The sequence below is a fragment of the Furipterus horrens genome, unplaced genomic scaffold (assembly GCF_987537825.1).
Source record: "Furipterus horrens unplaced genomic scaffold, mFurHor1.1.pri manual_scaffold_7, whole genome shotgun sequence".
Taxonomy (NCBI): domain Eukaryota; kingdom Metazoa; phylum Chordata; class Mammalia; order Chiroptera; family Furipteridae; genus Furipterus; species Furipterus horrens.
In genome coordinates, this window is record NW_028327177.1 from 121,041,414 (window position 1) to 121,062,025 (window position 20,612).

At 37.7% G+C, this 20,612-nt stretch overlaps 1 pseudogene; it reads right to left on the reverse strand.

Moving 5' to 3' along the window:
• Positions 1 to 18,983: 18,983 nt before the first annotated feature.
• LOC150005165 (large ribosomal subunit protein eL42-like) lies at positions 18,984 to 19,405 on the reverse strand (annotated as a pseudogene).
• Positions 19,406 to 20,612: the final 1,207 nt, after the last annotated feature.

The window sequence follows — 20,612 nt, forward strand, 5'->3', positions numbered from 1 at the left end:
TCCTGAAGATAAGTTATTCTTCATAGAAAGTGCATAAAAGTTTAGCTGCCTCCAGAGAACATAGAACAGTCATTGCTTGGAGCTGGCATGTAGAGGGACAGTGATATGTTTAACCCTTGGTAGATATCTCCAGAAACAGGGTATGTCTTGGACAGCATCATTGGGAGCTGGAAACAGCCGACAGGCTAGTGGCACTAGAGTCCCTATGCTTGCCTTCTTGACTTTAGGGTCAAATGGAGGGGAAGCCTTAGTCTTCAATTCTTCTTCCTCTTAATTATAAATTAGTGTGCCTCAGTGCATCTGGAGTTCTTGTGAATGCAGACCCCTAAGCCCTCAGTTTAGAACTGAGATGTATTTGACCTTAGTTGAGCCTGGAAGGTGCATTTTTAATAAGCTCCTCAGCTGATGCAGACACTGAAGATCCATGGACCATACTTTGAAACAAAACAAAATGAAACAAAACAACATAGTAAATCGAAGAATAAAATTTTCCTTATGGAAATTAGGTCCCCCAAACTCTGGAAGCTACTCAAACCAGTTATAAAAGCCATATAGTTTGATCCTTGAATTCCTAGCTCAAAGTATGTTAAAGCATATCCTAGAAATTGCTAAAAATATTTGACATTTCTGGGTTGAATTCAGGATTTACTCTGGTTTTTAATGATGTATAATATATTCAAGTGTTGCTGTGAGAACAAAGAGGGATCCTGAGTACATTTCCCCTCTTGATTGTTGAATATTTATCTCCCAGTTCCCTTTTTGAACGGCCACTAACCCTGTGTAACGCTCTCTATTATCTTACGTGCTCCACACCTGCAGCTGCACCTTGTATTTCCTTCTAACCTTATGTTCCCTTATGTCTTATATCCAAAATGACAATTTCCAAGGCAAAAATCTCAACAGAAAGATGTGATTGTGGTTTCTAGAATTTTGACCCCATTCCAGGAGACACAAATGGATTCCTGAGCTATAGGACTGTGACATTTGTGGCATAGCTGCTTTTATAACATTTGTCTTTTAACCTCAATCATTGAAAGCATAGTGGAAAAAAAAACACATCCAAATTAACTATAATTTTACCATACTTTAGTTGTCCTTTAATACTTTTATGGAACTGGCCCTCTGTTTTGATGGCCAATGCACACAGCACGTGTCACATTTTCGTATGGCCTGATTCAGATGGCTGCATTACCCCGGTATGGTTTCTTATTTTTATTTAATCTAAGAAATGATTTTTTTCCAGGCTCACATGAGAAATATTTTGGAAGTAGCACCTGATCCATCTGTCTGTCCTGGCTCTACTGCAGTGCTTACCTTGACCACAGTTTGTCCACTAGCTGGAGATCATATTATTATATCAAAGAGGTCTGGAGCCCACATTTAACGCTCAGTGAAATATTTACCTAAAATTTCTATACATAAAGGATATAGGGGTTTTTTTTTCCTCCTAAGAAGATGAATATGTTAAAGTTTTACAATTGAATTTTCTATGATGAGAAAACTAAAATTTGAATTTGTTTCTAAATGTAGGACCATTTAAAAGCAAATGGGTATGTAGAGGCAAGGAAGAGAGGCTGATTCTTTCTTGGCCCCTGAGAAAAGCTGGTGCAGTTATCTAATGGATGAGGAGAGCTGGGGGAGCTATAGCAAACAGGGCTCTGAGACCTTATGCCATCAGCCGGCAGATGAGACTCAGTCTTTGCATTCATATCAAGCTGTCTGCCGTAGTCTGGGTATAATATAATGAAGATGAAACTTCCTTTTTATCTTAGGTAGGGGTCTCTAAAAGCAGAGCCTGATTTGTGTTCTTGTGCAAGTGACTTCCTGAGAGGGTATCGTTAATTAAGAAAAGGGAAAGAAAGGAAGCAAGGCAGGTCAAGCAGAGAAGACAGGATGTGGTCTTTACTGAAATTTAGCTCTGTCTGTCCCATGGGGCTCTGTAGCGCTCAGATTGTACCAGGGAGTTGAGCTCCCCCTTGTAATCCCACCTTTTGCACTCTGCCATTGGCCGTCTTCTATTTGAGGGTGGTGGTGGACAGTGATGTAATCTAGGTGAGGCGGCTTCTTTTCTGATGAAAACAATTCTCTGGAGAAGTAGGCTGCTCTGAGACATGAACAGCTACCACTGACAGCAAGGTGGGTGCAGTGACCAACTGAAGGGGATCTGGGTGGGACATAGAAAGCATTTACTATGTCTATTGTCTATTGCCCATTTAAAATTTATTTAGTATGGGACTATCTTTCCCTCCCACCGTGATCCATAGATATTTCTGGTCACTCCTGGACAACTGATAGTCCAACAATCTCTTTAAATTGAAAGACAGCATTTTGATTAAGATTTTAGAATGTCCAGTTCAACATATCAAATAATACTTCTAACTTTATTCTAAGATAAGTCTTATCTCCCCTCCCTTCCCATGACCATGCCAACTCCCTCAGGTATGGCATGGCTGGTTATGGGCCTTCAGAAAAAAAAAGATGAGACAATTTTTCACTTGTTCACCACCTCCTCTGAGCATGCTATTGTTACTGTCCCTTGTAGGGGTACCATAGATCAATAATCAGTGAGAAGGTGGCAGATGTTCTTTCTTGACCAGTACTAGTATAAGATGACTATGTTCACTGGGCTTGGTAGGTGGATACTTTCTGTCATGAATCTAGTCTTGGTTTTTCAGAAATGCACTTGCTGGGTCCCTGCAACTCAAAACCTCCCATAGAGGATAATGTCTTCTCTTTGCCTATCCCTGGCCCTCCCATATGATCCTCTTGGGCAAGAGTCATAGTGGGTCGAGATGGTCACTTTCCTATAGAACCTAAGCATGGTCCACAGGAGACACTCACTCACACATCCTTTGTCCTTGCAACCTGGATGGGCAAACCAAACACAGCAGCAACCTTGTCCCTTCTGGCAAAGACTCTGGTCAACCTGTCTCTCTTGCCTTCTGATTTTGCAGACAAGAGACAAGCATCTGTCCATTGTGTGCATTTAATTCTAAGAGCCTAATAATGAAGAGTTCTTCTAAAGTCACTATCTTATTTTTCCTCACTAGTTCATCATGATAATTTTCAAATATGCAGTGCAATTGAAAAAATTCCCAGTGAATATCCTTATATCTACCATTACCATTACATTTTACTATGCTTATTTTATTACATATAAACCAATATATTCATTTCTACCCATCTACCAATCTATCTATTTTTGATGGATTTCAAAATAAATTGCAGACATCTGTATACTTCCCCTGTGAATACCTCAACATGCATATTATTAACTAGGGTTCAATATATGTTTATATTTTTAGATATAAATTTTAAATACAATAAAATGTACACACCGAATGTACTTTTATTGATTTTTGAGAAATGCATACTGATGTATGATTCAAAATCCTGTCAAGATATAGACATGATCCTAGAAAGCTTTCACATACCTTTTCAACATAAATCCCCAAACCCCTTACCCAGTAGAAGCAACCACTTTTTTGTTTTATTTTTCTACTATAGATCAGATTTAGTATTCTAGAACTTAAGATAAATGAAATGATTTAGTATGTATTTCTTTGTGTATGGATTCTCTAACTTAGCATAAAGTTTCTGAGACTCAACTATGTTGTATATATCAGTAATTCCTTTTTATTACTAAACAGTATTTTCTTTTATGACTATAACATGGTTTGTTTATGCATTCTCCTATTTATGGGCACCAAGACTTTTCAATTTTTGGCTAACATAAATAAAATTAAGCCACTTTCTTGGCTTGAGATGAGAAGGGGAGCTCACACTACCCTCCCTCTTGGGATGGGAGGAAACAGTGGGGCTTGAGAATTGCAGGAGAGGGGCAGTTTTTCCAAAGAAACTTCCTTACATATTCTGCTTAATATCTAACTTGCTTGATCCTTTGAAATCATCACTGAGAGTCAGTCATGAAAATGATTTCATGCTGCCTCTTTTGAAAATGAACAACATTTTGTTCTGTTTGACAGCACACTTTTATCTGACACTATGGTATCTTGGCGCCTCAGTTGAAACTTTCAATCTAGTAAACTCTGATTGTCATTGCTCTTTGTGTTTCAACAGGAAGGAGCTGCTTTGGTGGAGAGAGACTTATGAGGCTATATAGGCTAACCACTTTTAGAAAGTTGAAGAGGAGGAATTCACTCACAAATAGCTGTGGCTATCAAGTAGTGCTCCAGGCATGACTTTCTCATACAACTTCAAATAACAAAACCAACTGCAAGGCTCTCTTGTTCCCAGAATCTTCTTGAAGGAGGCTCTTAAATTCCTGGTGGCATTAATTTATTGATGAGAATGACCTCCATCAGTCACTGCTAGTGAAGATAGCCATGAACAAGGAGGTAATAGATTTCATTATCAGCTTTGGTTATGGATTTCATGACGTAACAGACATGGTGGTGGTGCCTTTGCCATACTTTTAGTTATTATTGGCTGCACTGTTACCATGGAGATGAACATCTATGGAGGTCCAAGAGGATGCATCCTCAATGATGAACCATACTGATGCAACCATACTATAAGAAGTGGTAGTCTTGTAGTTATTGTTTTGTTTTAAGTAAGAATAGGTAATAAATTAATGAGAATCATGAAGTAAGATGGATTCTGCTTCATATTAGTGTGTACATTTTAGTTAACCTTGTAAATTTTGATTCACTAATCCTGAAATATTGGGATAGTTAGTGAAAGTATATTGGATATAAACAAATGAAAATGAGAGCATTCAGATTTAGATGTGCAATAAAAATAAAAGTAGAGTTGAGGAAAGCTGAAAGACAGTTAATAAAATTTTACCTCTTTTGCGATAGGACATGGAAAATGGAACAAGAAACTTCCAAACCTCTTGAGAAAGTGTTGTAAATACTCAATACATGCTTGTTACTGATGAGGAAGAGCACAGTTTTCTTTAAAGCCCTGTTAATATCAAGTATATAACTCAGTCATTTCTTCTTCTCTTAGTCCTAAAGTCAATGTTGAGAACACAAAGGCTTGCATTTGTCTCTAAAGTTTTCCCTCAGTCATTGTGGAATAAGATTTAATATAATTTATTTTTATAAATTTATAATTAAGTAAAATGTACTTAATTTGTCTGGAAAATAAGGGCTCTTATCAGCTTTTGCTTTTGCTTCTTTTGGGGAGAAATAATGATAAGGTTCTAAACATTTCTAATGTGGCCTCCTTTATAATCCTGAAAATCCTTGGAGAGTTTCCCATCCACTGTTGCTATTGATAAATGTTTGCATGAGCTTAAATTAAATGTTCAGATCCCAGTTAAAGTATTTGGATTATGGAATAAGTCATAGGAAATGTTTTATGGGCCTAAGAAAATGCTGTGTAAAAAATAAATGCTTACTTAAATTATTTTTAATACTATCATCTTTCCAAAAAAATTGACAAACATAATATAACAGATGAAAATAATCAAGTAAAGTACTACTATATGTAAACATATGCATATATGTGTTTGTATGTATATACTGCTAGGGATAAAGTTAAAACATAAAATATATACTGTAAGATCCTGGTGGGACTGTTCCAATATTTGCCTTTGAACTTTCTGGCAATCAATAAAAGAGGAAAGCAATGAAGACACAGGGTTTACATATCTGTAAGATGAAACAAGCCAAATCTATTATTAATTGTTGAGAATAATATTTTCCTGAAGATCATTTTTATAATGACATAGGATATGTCATGCATGATGTTCTCAACAATATCCCTTAGTGCATTTGGATGGCATAATCCCCTCATGATTCAGTAAAAGTGGTTTTTAATTTTTCCTTGAAGAAAGAGGATGCAAAGAAGAAGACACCCTTTATATATAGCTTTGTATTCATATGGTCAGTCTGAGGATAACTGTTTTGATTGTTAAAGGAGTGCATGGCTATTTGTTCTTTAGGCAATTTTCCAGAAATATTATTTCTCTTAACCAAAATTTTGATAAGTCCTAAGTGTCAGTGAATCTGAGGTTATACTTTCTGACAGCACTTGTATTGGAAATATGCTCTTACACTTATTATGGCTTTAGTATTCTGCAGTTTTGGATAATGTAGACATCTTCTCATGAAATTTGAGAAGCTTGATAGGAGAAAACCCTAACCTGTTGGGAAGATGGGTTGAGAAGAGACCCAAGGGCATTGACGTGATGTTCCTTGGAAAGAAAAGTAGGATCTGCTCCAATTCATGAACAAATGGTTAGCTGAGACCTCTTAATTTGACATTACAGAGCATGGCCATTCTAATTTCCATATGGAAAATATTTCCAAATGTCTACTTCAGCCATGAAGAAGTGTCAACAAAATTTCCATAGAATATTTAAATTTTAACAGCAAATTTCTCAATTGAATTCTTCAATGTAAAGCAATTTGCAAAATGTACCTGTTAGTAGCTGAATAGATTCATTTGCTGTGTGGAATTGCTATCAGTTGCAAAGAAGATTGCCTTGGTTCCTCAGCTCTGGAGAAGTTGGTAACATGCTCTTCTTCTTAACAACTATTACAAACCAGGAATAACATCTATAGGAGTCATGCTTAGAGTATAATAATAGGAAATATTATATTTAGATAGGTACTTGACTATTAAAAAATGTGCAAATTTTTTTCACTAAAAAACGTATTTGTATATCTTCTCTGTTATAGCAAGAGTAGCAGGTAAGCTATGTTTATTTTACAGATGGATCTGTTTAGGAAAAAATTTTAAAATGTGTCTTCCTTTTGGACACACATAGTAACAGAGACAGGTTTAGAACAAATGTTTTTGATCAACCTTAATCTTGCTACAAGATGGAGAAACATTCATCGTAATCAGCCAGTTAGACATTCAATCAGCTCAATAAAGCTGTATATCTTGGTTTCTCTCTTTAGTGGTTTTCATATGCGTGATAGACAAGCAACCCTGCTACTATTCTTTTTAAATTAAATTAAATGCAGAAAAATGAAATTGGACTCTTATCTTACGCCACTCAAAAAATTAACTTGAAATGGATTAAAGATTTAAACATAGGATCTGAAATCATAAAACTCCTAGAAGAAAACAGAGAGAAATCTCCTTAACATTGGTTTTGGCAGTGACTTTTAAACTATGAAACCAAAAGTACAGGAAACAAAAACAAAAATCTACAGATGGGACTACATCAGACTATAGCAAAACCTTTACATGGAATGGGAGAAATTATTTGCAAACCATGTATCTGATAAGGGGTAACTATCCAAAATGTTTAAAGAGTTTGTACAACTCAATAACAACAACAACAAAAAATCCCAAACAATCTAATTTAAAAATGTGTAGAGGAATTAGACAGTTTCTTTTTTTTAAAAGACATACAATGTCCAAGAGGTACATGAAAAGATGCTCAACATCACTAATTATCAGAAAAATACAAACCAAAACCACAATGAGATATCACTTCACATCTGTCAGAATGGCTATTATAGAAAAGGCAAGAAATAAGTGTTGGCGAGGATGTGGAGAAAAGGGAATCCTTATGCACTGTGGGTGGGAATGTAAATTGGTTCAGCCACTGTGGAAAACAGTGTAGGATTCCTCAAAAAATTAAAAACAGAACTACAAGCAATCACACTTCTGGGTATACAGTATAGACAAAATAAATGAACATAGGATACTGGAGAGATAACTGCGTTCCCTTGTTTATTGCAGCTTTAGTCACAAAAGCCAAGATGTGGAAACAACCAAAGTGTCCATCAATGGGTGAATGTACAAAAATGACATGGCTTATATATACAGTGGAATGTTATTCAGCCATTAGAAAGAAGGGAATCCTGTCATTTGCAACAACATGGATGGATCTTGAGGACATTATGCTAAGTGAAATAAGTCAGACAGAGAAAGGCAAGTACTGAATTGTATGATACCATTTATATGCAAAATCTAAAAAAACTAAGCTTGTAGAAACAGAGCGCAGAGTAGTGGGTACCAGGGTCTGGTGGTCAGGGAATTGATGGGATGTTTGTCAAAGTGTATAAGCTTGTAGTTAGAAGATAAAAAAGTTCTGGGGGTCTAATACACACCATTGTGATTATAGTTAACAATATTATATTATATATTAAAAGTTTTTAAGAGCCTAGATCTTAAATGTTCCCATCACAGAAAAAGAAATGATAATTGTCTGAGATGATGCAAGTGTTAGCTAACACTATGGTGTAAGTGTATCAAATAGACATTGTATATCTTTTTAAAAAATATATATATTTATTTATTTTTAGAGATAGAGGAAGGGAAAAAGAAAGAGAGGAAGAGAAGCACTGATGTATGAGACATACACATGTATGTCTTGCGCACCCCCAACTGGAGACCTGGCCTGCAACCCAGGCATGTGCTCTGACCTGGAATTGAACCAGCAGCCTTTCAATTCCTAGGCCAGTGCTCAATCTACTGAGCCACACAGGCCAGAGCAACATTGTATGTCTTATTTACATGATGTTTCCCTGGCTGGTGTGGCTCAGTTGATTGGAGTGTGATTCCATACACCAAAATGTTGCAGATTTGATTTCCAGTCAAAGCACATACTAGGTTGGTGGTTTGATCCTTGATTGTGGTGTATATGAGAGGCAACCAATTGATCTCTCTCTCTCTCTGTCTCTCTCTCCGAGATTGATAAACATCCTTGAGTGAGGATTTAAAAAAATAAAAAAACTTAAACAATGTTATACGTCAGTTATATTTTAATAATAATAATAACAATAATGAAATATAAACATTTCTGAAGTGTATTTACTTTGTCCTTTGCTTGGGAACTCTACAAACTTATACTTATTGATATTAACTAATATAACAAAGATTGACATTAGAGAAGATGTAGAATTTCTTTTCCATTTTCCTACTTCTTTCCCCAAGTAGCCCAAGCTTTAGTCTACATACATTCTGTTAACCACAAATGGGTCCGTAACCAAGGAAGTTTTAGCCTAGTAAAAATTTAGGAATATCTTACTAGAAGTGTTGGTTGGAAATAGTTTTATTTTCTTTCCTTGCTCTATACCCAAGGGAAGCTTCTAGGTGGCACTAAAAAGAATGACTTGGCTGAAGGATTGACTAAAGTGTCTCATTAAGAGTACATCAACCTCCTGTCATAGCTGTGTGACCTGGGATTGCCCCATCTACTTCCCCTGCAGGCCCTTTCATCTTTCTTATGTGGCATTCACTTGTCTTTGTTTCAGATGAAAGTCTGGGCTATAGCTGTGCTCTGCACCTTCCCATCTAGCGCCCTCCCTTTGCTTTGGCTTGACTATGAACCCCCTTAGAATTGGGCTCTCCTTAATTGGGAGGATCTAATTAATATAAAGGAATTATTGCACTCTCCTTCAAACATTACGAGGGCATACATCTATATGTGTGTGTGTTTAACAAAATAAGGTCCATTAAAAAGTGGTAGCTGGGGAAATAGGAATCACATATGTAAACACCAACGGTTATTGGTAGATCATTAACTCTTGAAAAATAACATGTCTAATGTATTTAGATAAGAAAAGCAAAGGATAAACAGGTCAGAAAGCAAATTTCACCTTGCAGTTGAATATGCCCCCACATCATCGTCTGTTCGTGAACATTGGCATGAAACTCATCCCATTGCCTCTATGCAGAAACGAATATGGGAAAGATGATCTGGGACATAAAAACTTAAATGCAGGCCTGCAAACTTCCATGATCCAGAGGATCCTCTGAGGCAAGAATATAAAATCTGCCTGTGAAAGAGCTGGAAGCATCTGTGTGGGAGTTCTTCTATGGCCCTAAGGCATGTCCTGCTAGATAGAACAATTCTGTGCAGTGAGACATCAAGCTTTTCCACAGGGTACAAGTAAGAGTTGGCAGCACAAGGGTGCCCAGTACCTGGATTTGCACTTCCCTCAATTTTCTCTGCTTGGAATTTTATTACATGGATCCACCTAGGGACAGTATCCAGCAAGGGAAGCAAATAGGTTTATTCTGTGGGGGTGCTCCCACCCCTGAGATAAATGCAACTAACACTCCTTCTAGAAAAAGGGCCCAGTGCTAAGCTTATTGAAAGTTTGGGGCCAGGCAGGGATCGGCTCCACCCTGCTGTTTACATTTTCATTGTCTATAATTGTCTTTAAAATAGCGCTCCCCCTCCATGCTGATTCATGAAATTGGTTTAACTTTTCCTGACAGTCTCCAAATTCACAGTCACTCTGCATTAATGGGACTTGCACTAGTCATTAGTCAGGCATCCCTGTGCATTCTCTCTTTTTTACCTCGCCCAACCATCTGTCACTGTAATACCTGTGCCACTGAGTTTTGAACCATAATGCTCATACCTCATCAGCTTCCAAATGGTTCCGTGATCTGTCAGCAGTGATCAAGGCAGTGCAATGAGACATGACAGGGCATCCGAGTAGTTTTTTAGGGAAGCCTGAGAATGAAAAAGTTGAAACCTGGGACATTTGAGTCACTCCAGTTTGAGTTGCTTTTGCAAGGTCTCCCAAGTTCCTGACCTTTTTTTGTTGGCTTATTTTAAATATCCTGAAGCAAAATTCATATTTGGTGTGATCAGCTGATGGAAGCATACTATCTAAAACCCTAGTAAGTACACCTTCATATACCAAGGGGCTTGTTTATATGGTGGGTAAAGCAAGAGAAAGGGTAAGTTGTGGGAGTAGGAGTGTTATATTTGTGAGTGAGGGAGAGGAACGTGGAAGGTAGTTCACCTTGAATGGCAGATATGTGGGTAGAAGGTCACTAACATTGATTTATTTAGAACCTGCTATCTTACATGCATTTGGCTTGTATATACATTGTCTTATTTAACCCTTAAAAGAACTCCACAAAATTATGCAGTAGTGGGTTCTAGAGCAGGATTCATATTTTTTTGTTTTTTACAGACAGATTGGACCTTGATCAAGGTCATACAGGCAATCAGTGGACCAGCAATGTGACTGTGGGCAATTTAAGATGTGTCAGATTCTAGACTGTATGCTATTTCCATTATAAATGAGGAGCATGAGTATCAAGATTTTTCAGCTACCCCTTTGAGCCCCCAGAACAATTTGGGGATGGCTCCAATTTTCACATACTAGTCTTTAAATCTACCCAGCAAAATCTTTTCCAGTCCTATTTCCTATCATTCGGAAAACATTTATTCTCTCTGTACCACTGTGGCAGTCTGCCTGGGAATAAATGCAATGTGTCATTTTCCACAATAATGGAAGGTGGGCTAGGAATTACCTGTAATTTGTTTTTTCACTCAGGCACGTCAAACTAAGTTATGATAAAAGTGGAGTGACAACCTTGATCACCTACTGTTTTATAGCTGATGTGATTTTTTTATGAAGCCTTTAACATTTTTAATGCCATGGTTGTGATGATCTCAATTCTTGTCTCAGCAGTCCAATATTACAAGAGTTGAGTCAATTTTGATTGCAGAGGATGGGAGTGTGGCTTGTTAGCGACAGGCCTGGATAGAAAATCGCACAAAGCCTGCTCCCGGTGCTTCCCCACAGACAGACCATGGAGGGACCTTGGCCAGCATTCTACTACGTCCATGAATTACTCCATTTTCTGTTTGGCAAGGGGGGAATGAGTTGCAACCAAATCATTCTCAGATAAACTAAGGATTTAATATGAGATTTCCTCTAGACCATTATATTCAAAGAGAAGATATGGGTCCAGGACATTATGGAATGAGCCTCATAGGTTTTGGGGAGATTTGGAGCAAGACACAATAGCTGTTTCCCTTGGCTGAAGCTCTGTAGAAGGTGAGGAGTGTCTAGTTTTATTTGAACAGGCAATTATAGAACACCCATTAGTCAGCATACTCATGCTAGAGTCAGTGGAGAAAAAAAAGATGAGACACCATCACATCCAAGTTTAGGGACACTGACCCTTAACATTTTAAGTTACATTTCTAGAAGCATTGTAATAATGTCATGCATACAAATGATGAGACTTCTAGGAGAAATGACCAGGGAAATGACAAGTAGTGATATTATTTGAGTTGATCCATGGGGATTTGAGTAATGGATTTTAGGAGGCAAGATAAGACAGGGAGGATACTCTGACCAGGGAAGCCAGCAGGGTAGGAAGCACAAAGGTGTGACATGTAATGGGGGAGGATGCGCAGTGGCAGGTGTTTATGGGAGGGGTGTGGCTGGAAACTTGACCTGGCATATTTAAGTTGGAGTAATGTTTTGAAGAGCTTTGAAAGTCATGGTAAAGAGTTTGGGTTTGATAATTCTGGTCCTATATTAAAGACTCAATTGTAGACAGAAGCTAAAAAGGTAGTATAAATAAGTGACACTGACCAGATAGCCATTGTGGTAACTTGGGTAGTACGATCCTTCTTAAGGAAGGCAGCTGAGACCCTACCCCCACAGCTAATGGTTATTCTAGTGTACAAACCCTGTATTGCCAGATATCCCAATTTTCTTAGAGAAGATTGAAATCTCTTTAAATAATGTGAACTCTTTCCCTGGCTGGTGTGGCTCAGCTGGTTGGACATCGTCCCTCAGAGCATAAAGTCTCCTATTCAATTCCCAATCAGGGCACATGCCTGGGTTGCAGGTGGTCCCAGTTGGGGCACCTTTGAGAGGCAACTGATTAATGTTTCTCTCTCTCACTGATGTTTCTCTCCCTCTCTTTTTCCCTCCCTTCTCCTCTCTCTAAAAATAAATAAATAAAAATTTTAAAATGTGAGCTCTCATGATACTTAAATGCTGGCAACTAATAACATTTTTTTTTAAAAAAAACACCTGGAGGTGCAAAAGAGCCAGTTTAAGGTTTATATCTGTCCATATGCTAGTGGCTTATATTACAGAAGGAGGCAAATGGGAACCTTCAAATACGTACACTCAAGGATCTGACTCAGTTGTATGGAAGATGACACAGGCAAGGAAACTTGTATCGGGTAAGTTCTGTTATCAGGTCAGTTGGACAGCTGGATTCTGAGAGTTGGTGAAGGTTTGACAGCAGGCATTTGTGGGGTGGGTGGGGAGGAGAAGAAGGGCTGGAGATGAGAGCCTGGAGCTGCCTGGGAACTGCTGGCCACAGGAGTAAGGCTGTGATGCCTTCATAAGGAACTCCTGGGAGGTTGTGAGGCTGTCAGCTGAATTGAGGAGACAGTAAAAGGACCTGCTGTCATATCCGTGCTAGGTAATGATTCTATTTTGCTTTTTACCAATTGTACATTTGCTTTTTACCATATATTTTATATGTGTACTGCCTACTCTATATTTCTGGAAGAAATCATTTGCAGTAAAGAGAATAGATTTTTTTCTTAAACCAAATAAATGACCCTTTTCCCTTCTTCCCAGTCATACTCCAAAATGAACCATGAGCATTAACTGCAGGATTTCAGACTCCTTCATTGTATAGAATTAAACACATTGATGTGGTTGAAGCAATGAGCTGAAAGTATTTTAATCCTTGATGGATAGCAGAAGAAGAGGGATTTATGAGTCCAATTCTTTTCAAGTTTGAAGATAATGATTTTTGCCTTTTCTGCCTCCACTTTTTTCTTTCACATCTTACATTTTGCGACAGTGAGTCAGACACACTATTATTCTATTCAGCAGCCTTGACATCAGCAGCAAATTTGAATGAACTAGGAAAGAAATGCTTCTATATTATTTTCTTCCATTCTAAGTGGTATTTTATTGCAGTAGAGATTTTAGGTGGTCTCTGTATTTAAACTTTCAATTTGATAGGAGCCTTCTATATCGCCCGCTGGTTTGCTTATAGGACCATTGGAATAGAAGGGAGCCTGGTTTCTTGAATGATGTGTGTGACACAGAGAGGTGAATGGATTAATTTCATGCTGCTCAGTGCACTTATGAAAAATCTGAATCTACAGCAGAATCCCACCTCACATGCTGAATTTACTAGAGGAGGACTTCTTAAATATCTCCTCTGCAGAATGCCTTTTTTGATATTGAACCAAAGTTAGGACCTCTGCTTATATCTGACATTGTCAAAGGTCATGCCTAGTTTTCCTTTCCTATTGCTTCACACTCAGACTTTTATTCCTGCCCCAAGTAATCTGGGTAATTTCTAACAAGATGAGACAAAATCTCTTTGTATTAAGACATTGTGAAGTCAGTAGCTTCTTTCTTTAGGTAATTTTTAACACTAGAAGTAAGTGAAAATTTTAGTCATCTTCACATGTCCCTAGAAGGTCACTGAGAGTCAAGGATGTTGCCCCATTTAAGTTCCTCTGAAATGATCCACGAGGAACTCATGGGACATGAAGGAATCTTCATTAATCTGCCTCAGCATTCTCTTCCTTACACCTTAGCAGGCAACAAGCAGTGATACAGGAACTGTGTGCTTAGATTTTAACAGAACCTGCATACACCTACACCTGCAAAGGCTGTCTGGTAATGACTGGCAGGTTGGCAAAGAACTGGTAGTGGAGTCCATTCCTTCCCTTTAATGAGACTGCACATTCCCTTAACGTGCTGTCATTAAAAAAAATATGTCAACATTAAGATTTTTGGACCAGGTAATATATGCTTGTGGTAAGGATTCAAATAATACATCCTTTAGTATTTCTTAAATGATGACAGGAACCCCAGAAAGGAAAAATAAAAGAGAAATTTTACTTCCAGTTCTGTCACTGACTTACTTGGTGGAAATGGGCCATTTGTAACACCTTTGTGTGTCTCAGTTTCTTCATCTAAAACCTAGAAATTGGAATCTTTGCCTAATAACTATTTAGAATTTTTGACCTTAATAAATCTGGAGTCTGAAAATGCTTTAAGTGCATAGAAACTACAAGATTTTTGTTATAGTTCCTCATTGTCTCAGCTGAGTACACAGCCAATATCTACTGTGTCCTTGGTAGAGGCTGGGAGAAGATAAAGGGTTTTAAATTATTGACTCAGTACTCAAAATAGTTATATCAGGTCAGTACTGTTCTTTTCTCAATTTTACAGTGAGAAAGTGGAGGCACAGAGAAGCTAAATAACTTGCCAAAGTTCACGCAGCTGCTAATTAGTAGCAAAGTTGAGATTTAAACCTAGTCTCTTTCCCTTACTTCCTCCCTTCCTCCCCGCTTCTCTTTTCCTCTCTCTATATGTGCAGTATTCAAGGCCTGTCCAGAAAGTACCCATCCATGTATTATGAAAAATAGAGGCATTTATTGAAAAAGATGTAAGATACAAGGGACATTGTGCATAGGACAATGATGCCTCAGTCCCTTTCAAAGTAGGCACCTGGGGACCTCACACAGTTCTTCCAGTCACCATCAGCTTCCCCATTGTATTTTCCTGAATATCATGTCTGGTCTGAAATCTCTTCCCTTTCAAAGGTGATTTTAGTTTTGGGAAAAGCCAGAAATCACAGGGCGTGAAATCTGGACTGTAGGGGCGCTGAGTCACCTGGGTGATTTGATGTTTAACAAAAAAACTGCACAAGACGTGATGCATGAGTGGGTGTGTTGTTGTGATGAGGCTGCCAATCACCAGTGCCCATAGTGGGGGACTTCTGAATCATCTGAATGGTTTCCGAAGAGGAGTGTTCAAGCTTAACACAAAAGGTATTTTGTTTTTGTTTTTAAAGTATATTTTATTAATTGTCCCAATTTTCTTCCCTTTGCCCCATTCCACCCAGTACCCCCCTCCCTACAGCAATGCCCCCACTTAGTCGATCCCCATGTGTTGTGCATATATAGGTTTTTGGCTTCGCCATTTCCTTTACTATTCTTTTTTTCCCCATGTTCTCCACTGATTTGATTAATTAAAAATTTGTTTGATTTATTTATTTATTTTTATTATACACCCATTTTATACCTATCAATTATGCTTCTTAATCCCTGTACCTTTCCCCCCATTTTCCCCTTCCCCTTCCCTGCTGATGACCCTCCATCTGATCTCCATACCTATGATTCTGTTCCTGTTCTAGTTTTTTGCTTAGTTTGTTTTGTTTTTTGTTGTTTTAGATTCGTGTTTTGATAGTTATGAGTTTGTTGTCATTTTACTGTTCATAGTTTTGATCTTCTTCTTAAATACCTTTAACATTTCATATAATAAGAGTTTGGTGTTGATGAACTCCTTTAGCTTTATCTTGTCTGGGAAGCACTTTATCTGCCCTTCCATTCTAAATGATAGCTTTGCTAGATAGAGTAATCTTGGTTGTAGGCCCTTGCTTTTCATCACTTTGAATACTTCTTGCCAGCCCCTTAGCCTACCAAGTTTCTTTTGAGAAATCAGCTGGTAGTCTTATGGGAATGCCTTTGTAGGTAACTCTTCTTTTCTCTTGCTACTTTTAAGATTCTCTCTTTATTTTTAACTTTTGGCATTTTAATTATGATGTGTCTTGGTGTGGTCCAGTTTGGGTCCAACTTGTTAGGGACTCCCTATGCTTCCTGGACTTGTATGCTATTTCCTTCAACAAATTAGGGAAGTTTTCTTTTATTATTTTTTCAAATAAGTTTTCAATTACTTGCTCTTCCTCTTCTCCTTCTGGCATCACTATGATTTGGATGTTGGCACTTTTGGAGATGTCCTAGAGTCTTTTGCTTGCCTCTTCTTTTTTTTTTAATTCTTGTTTCTTCATTCTGTACTGGTTGATTGCTTATGTCTTCCTTATGTTCTAAATCACTGATTTGAACCTGGGCTTCCTTCCCTTTACTATTGGTTCCCTGTGGATTTTTCTTTATTTTACTTAGTGTAACCTTCATTTATTCCTTTGTGCATTTGCTGTACTCAATGAGTTCTCTGAGCATTTGTATCACCAGTATTGTGAACCCTGCATCCGACAAGTTGGCTATCTCCATTTTGCTTAGTTCTTTTTCTGAAGTTTTGATCTGTTTTTCACTTGAGCCATGTTTTTGTCTCCTCAATTTGGCAGCCTCCCTGTGTTTGTTTCTATGTATTAGCTAGAGCTGCTTTGACTCCCTGTCTTGGTGCGCCTGTTATGTTGTAAGGAGTGGAGTCTTAGATATTCACCAGAGTGGGGCAACTCATTTCACTGCTTTGTGGCACTGCATGTGGGGGAGGGGACAGAGAGGAAACAATGCTGCTTGCTCAGCATTTGCTCCATTTTCAGTCACTTCACCCACTTCCCATATGCAATTGCCTCTCTAGCTGTTGTCCTGGTGATGGTTTCCAGAATGGGTCGGTTTCCATGTATTCTAGGACTGTGGGGGCCCTCTAAACAAACTTTCTTCTGAGATGGGCAGTTCTTTCAGTTGTCTCAAGCCCCACTGGATTTCATAGTCAGAAGTTATGAGTCTTTATCTTCTAGCGCTGGAACCCTGGGCTGCGTGGTCTGGCCTGCGGCTGAGATTTCTCCCCAGGTGTCCCTCCTGACTTTTATCTGTCACACATGAATGTGGGACTTCCTGCTCTGCTGGCCGCTGTTGCTGTCTTGCTGCTGCCACCTCGCTGCTGCCACACTGCATCCTTTCCACCCCTGCTCCCTGTTTCTACCTACCCATCTGGATGAATATTTCTTCTTAAAATCCCTTGGTTGTTGGGCTTCCTTACAATTTGATTTTCTGGCAGTTCTGGTTGATTTTTGTTTTGAGGTTAGTTGTAATCCTTCTCACGATTGCGCAAAGGGATGAAGTGCATCTACCTATGCCTATGTTGGCTGGAAGTTCTTGGAGACTTTTTTTTTTTTTTTTTTTTTTTTAAATAAGGACTTACAAAGGCTGGTGATTAATTCAAGTTTCTGAAAATGTTAACATCTGGAATGTGGCCATCAACCCAGTAGACATTGCTGAACTACATACAACTAAGACATAGTCTCATGGGTCTTGCTCATTTTGCATGTGACAGCCACACAGCACACATACCCACTCAGCAGCATCTACCACCCCCACTGACTAGTATAGTGAAGCCATCATTGTCCACGCATACACATTCCAGTCCACTCTCCTTAGCTACCAGGTTACATCAATATCACACAAATCATTCTTGTTATATTAAGAATGGTTTGACTTTTTTTGAACAGACTATATATATATGTATGTATATAATACATACATGAATATATGTATAAGTAAACTCCTCTATATATTATGATTATAGCCACCTGCTCTTTTACTTAATATTTTATGCTGAACATTGTGTATATGTCATTAAACTTTCCTCTAAAACCTATTTTTAATGATTTTGAAATGCATCATATGTATACAGAGCAGTTACCAACTCCTATCTGTTAGGCATTTGTTTTCATTATTTTTTTGTCATGCATAAGGCATATTTCTTGGTTTATAAATCTTTGTGGGCATCTGTGATTATTTTCTTTAAAAAAAATCCCAGAGATGGAATTGCTATGTCAAAGAGTATGGGTATTTTTAAGACTCTTGATATATATTTCCAACTTGCCCTCAGGAAAGGTTGTGCCAATTTATTCTTCCTCCAGAATGTTATATTCTATTTTCATGAAGATGACAGAGCAATTATAGGAGGCTAGATTAGAACAGGACCTTCAAGATCAGCACTTGTGTCTGTGAGTGCACTTGCTCACATGTACCATAGACAAGAAAACAGAAGGTAGATAACTTGTCCAAGGACACAAGGCAAAATAATAGTTGAGTCCCAGTCATGCTGGTTAATAATAAGCAATACTTACGAGGGAGTGGAAATATTTTTCAGTCATTTTACAGTCTAATTGCCAAATGTCACTCTTTCATTTTCCTGGTTGCTTTGTTCTGATGACCTCAGAAGCTAAGCTAGCCCACATTGTTGGAACTAAACCAATCTTATGCCAAGTAGCAATTTCGTATGGCAGTGGGAAACCTAAGAGGAGGGTATTAGGAAAAGTTCAGCCACATCTATAAAGCTACCTGCAATTGTTTTGGGGCTTCTTATCTATAGGATGAACACCAATTGTTTACAAATGTCAATTTGTTGAGCAAACAACCTAATAGCAGCATGAATAAAAATAAAATTTAAAATAACTATGATCCTATTACAAGTAAAATTGTTTTATTTTTTCATATTTTTCATATGAAGTACACTTTTTATGTAGCTGTTTTTTTTTGTTTTTTTTTTGTTTTTGAGTAATATCATTGCATTTATTTTCATACAGGTAATTTTTCTACTGCTTCAACATTTTGGTTTCAAAAACAAAAGAACAAAAGAATCCCAAAGCTTAGAACTGGATCACTTGGCCCTTTCCCTTCTTATCTCCTCCCAGTTCAAAAATGCTTGCATCTTTTAATGGCCAGCATCCTCTTGGATCTGCAGTTGGGCTCAGCACATTCAAGCCTCGGCACAATCTTCTTTGTGGTTTTAGCCTTCTTCCAGAAAATCGGCTTTGTCTACCCACCATAGCCACTCTGCTTCCGATTGTAGTGCCTTTTCTCCTGGGCGTACAGGGAATCCTTGCCCTTCTTATACTGGGTCACTTCGTGAGGCTGATGCTTTCCACACTTCTTACAGAAAGTCCTTCAGGTTTTAGGCACATTAACCATCTTTGCAGTAAAGCTGTTGAGAAATTCAGTGTCCACATAGCTCGCCGCGCTCCGCTCGCGCCTAACAGGAAATCTTTTTTATGTAGTTTTAATGGTCATAAATATAAGTTCATATTTTACTTTTTCACCTCTCAAATCATATTTACATTTTTTTGCTAATTCTGCCTAAAAATTATATTTTTAATAGCTTTTTGATCAAGTATCTCACCATATTTAATTAAGCATTCCCCTGTGCTGACCACTTAGGTTATTTACCAATTTTAAGAATCATTTAATAATGCAGCTAAGATACCTAGCCTATGTATATGTGTTTTCTCGTTTAGTTATGTTATTTGTAACTTGTCAGAAAGAGATTAACTACCTTAAAAAAAAAGTGAACATTTTTGTGGATTTTAATATGTGCTACTGCTTTCCAAAATGGTTGGATAACTAGATCATGTAAATATGTATTGCAAAGTATTTTTAGATGAATTTAATAGTCAATGATTTGTTTTTAAAAATTTTAAGTCATATAAGCCAACTCTAGCTTCTGCCCATGGAGCTATGGCTTCTGGCCTCATAGAGGACTTGCTCATAACATTTTTGGTTAAGCTTTGTCATTTTTGTCCAGTTTGGAGGAAATGACAAGTTGAATGGCTATTTAACCAATTATATTCCCAAATCTAGCTGGCTCTTAGTTGACCTCTATCGGTTTTGACCTGGGTTTGCATTGCCTAGAGTTTCCCAATTGGTAGAGGTTGAGAAAAAACCTTCTCAATTTATATACTTACCGTATTTGTCCTCCATCATCCTAGGCATAGTTTGAAGTCTCCTGTTTATTTGAGTTGGAATTTGTTCAATGCTTCCTATGGTTGTCCTAAATTCAATAAACAGACAACAGTGACCTCATTAGATAAAGCACCACTCTGATTATTTTCTTTATTAAGTAGTTTTGATGAGACCTATTGTTTATGATAAAAGAACACAATAGTTTCTCAAGCATATTTTACCAAACTACCTAATTGGGTACATTTTAACAGAAATTGGGATGTCAGGAAATTGAGGAGAGCAAATGAGCTTACTTTTATTATTTCAACCTGAAGGCTAAGAGGATATCTAATGGAGGCATGTAAAAAGCAGGCTTAATCCTCTGGAAAGCTGTTGGTAGGAATAAATGAAATTAGGATTTCATAAGAGGTAATAAGTAAAGTAGTTGTGATCTTTAAAA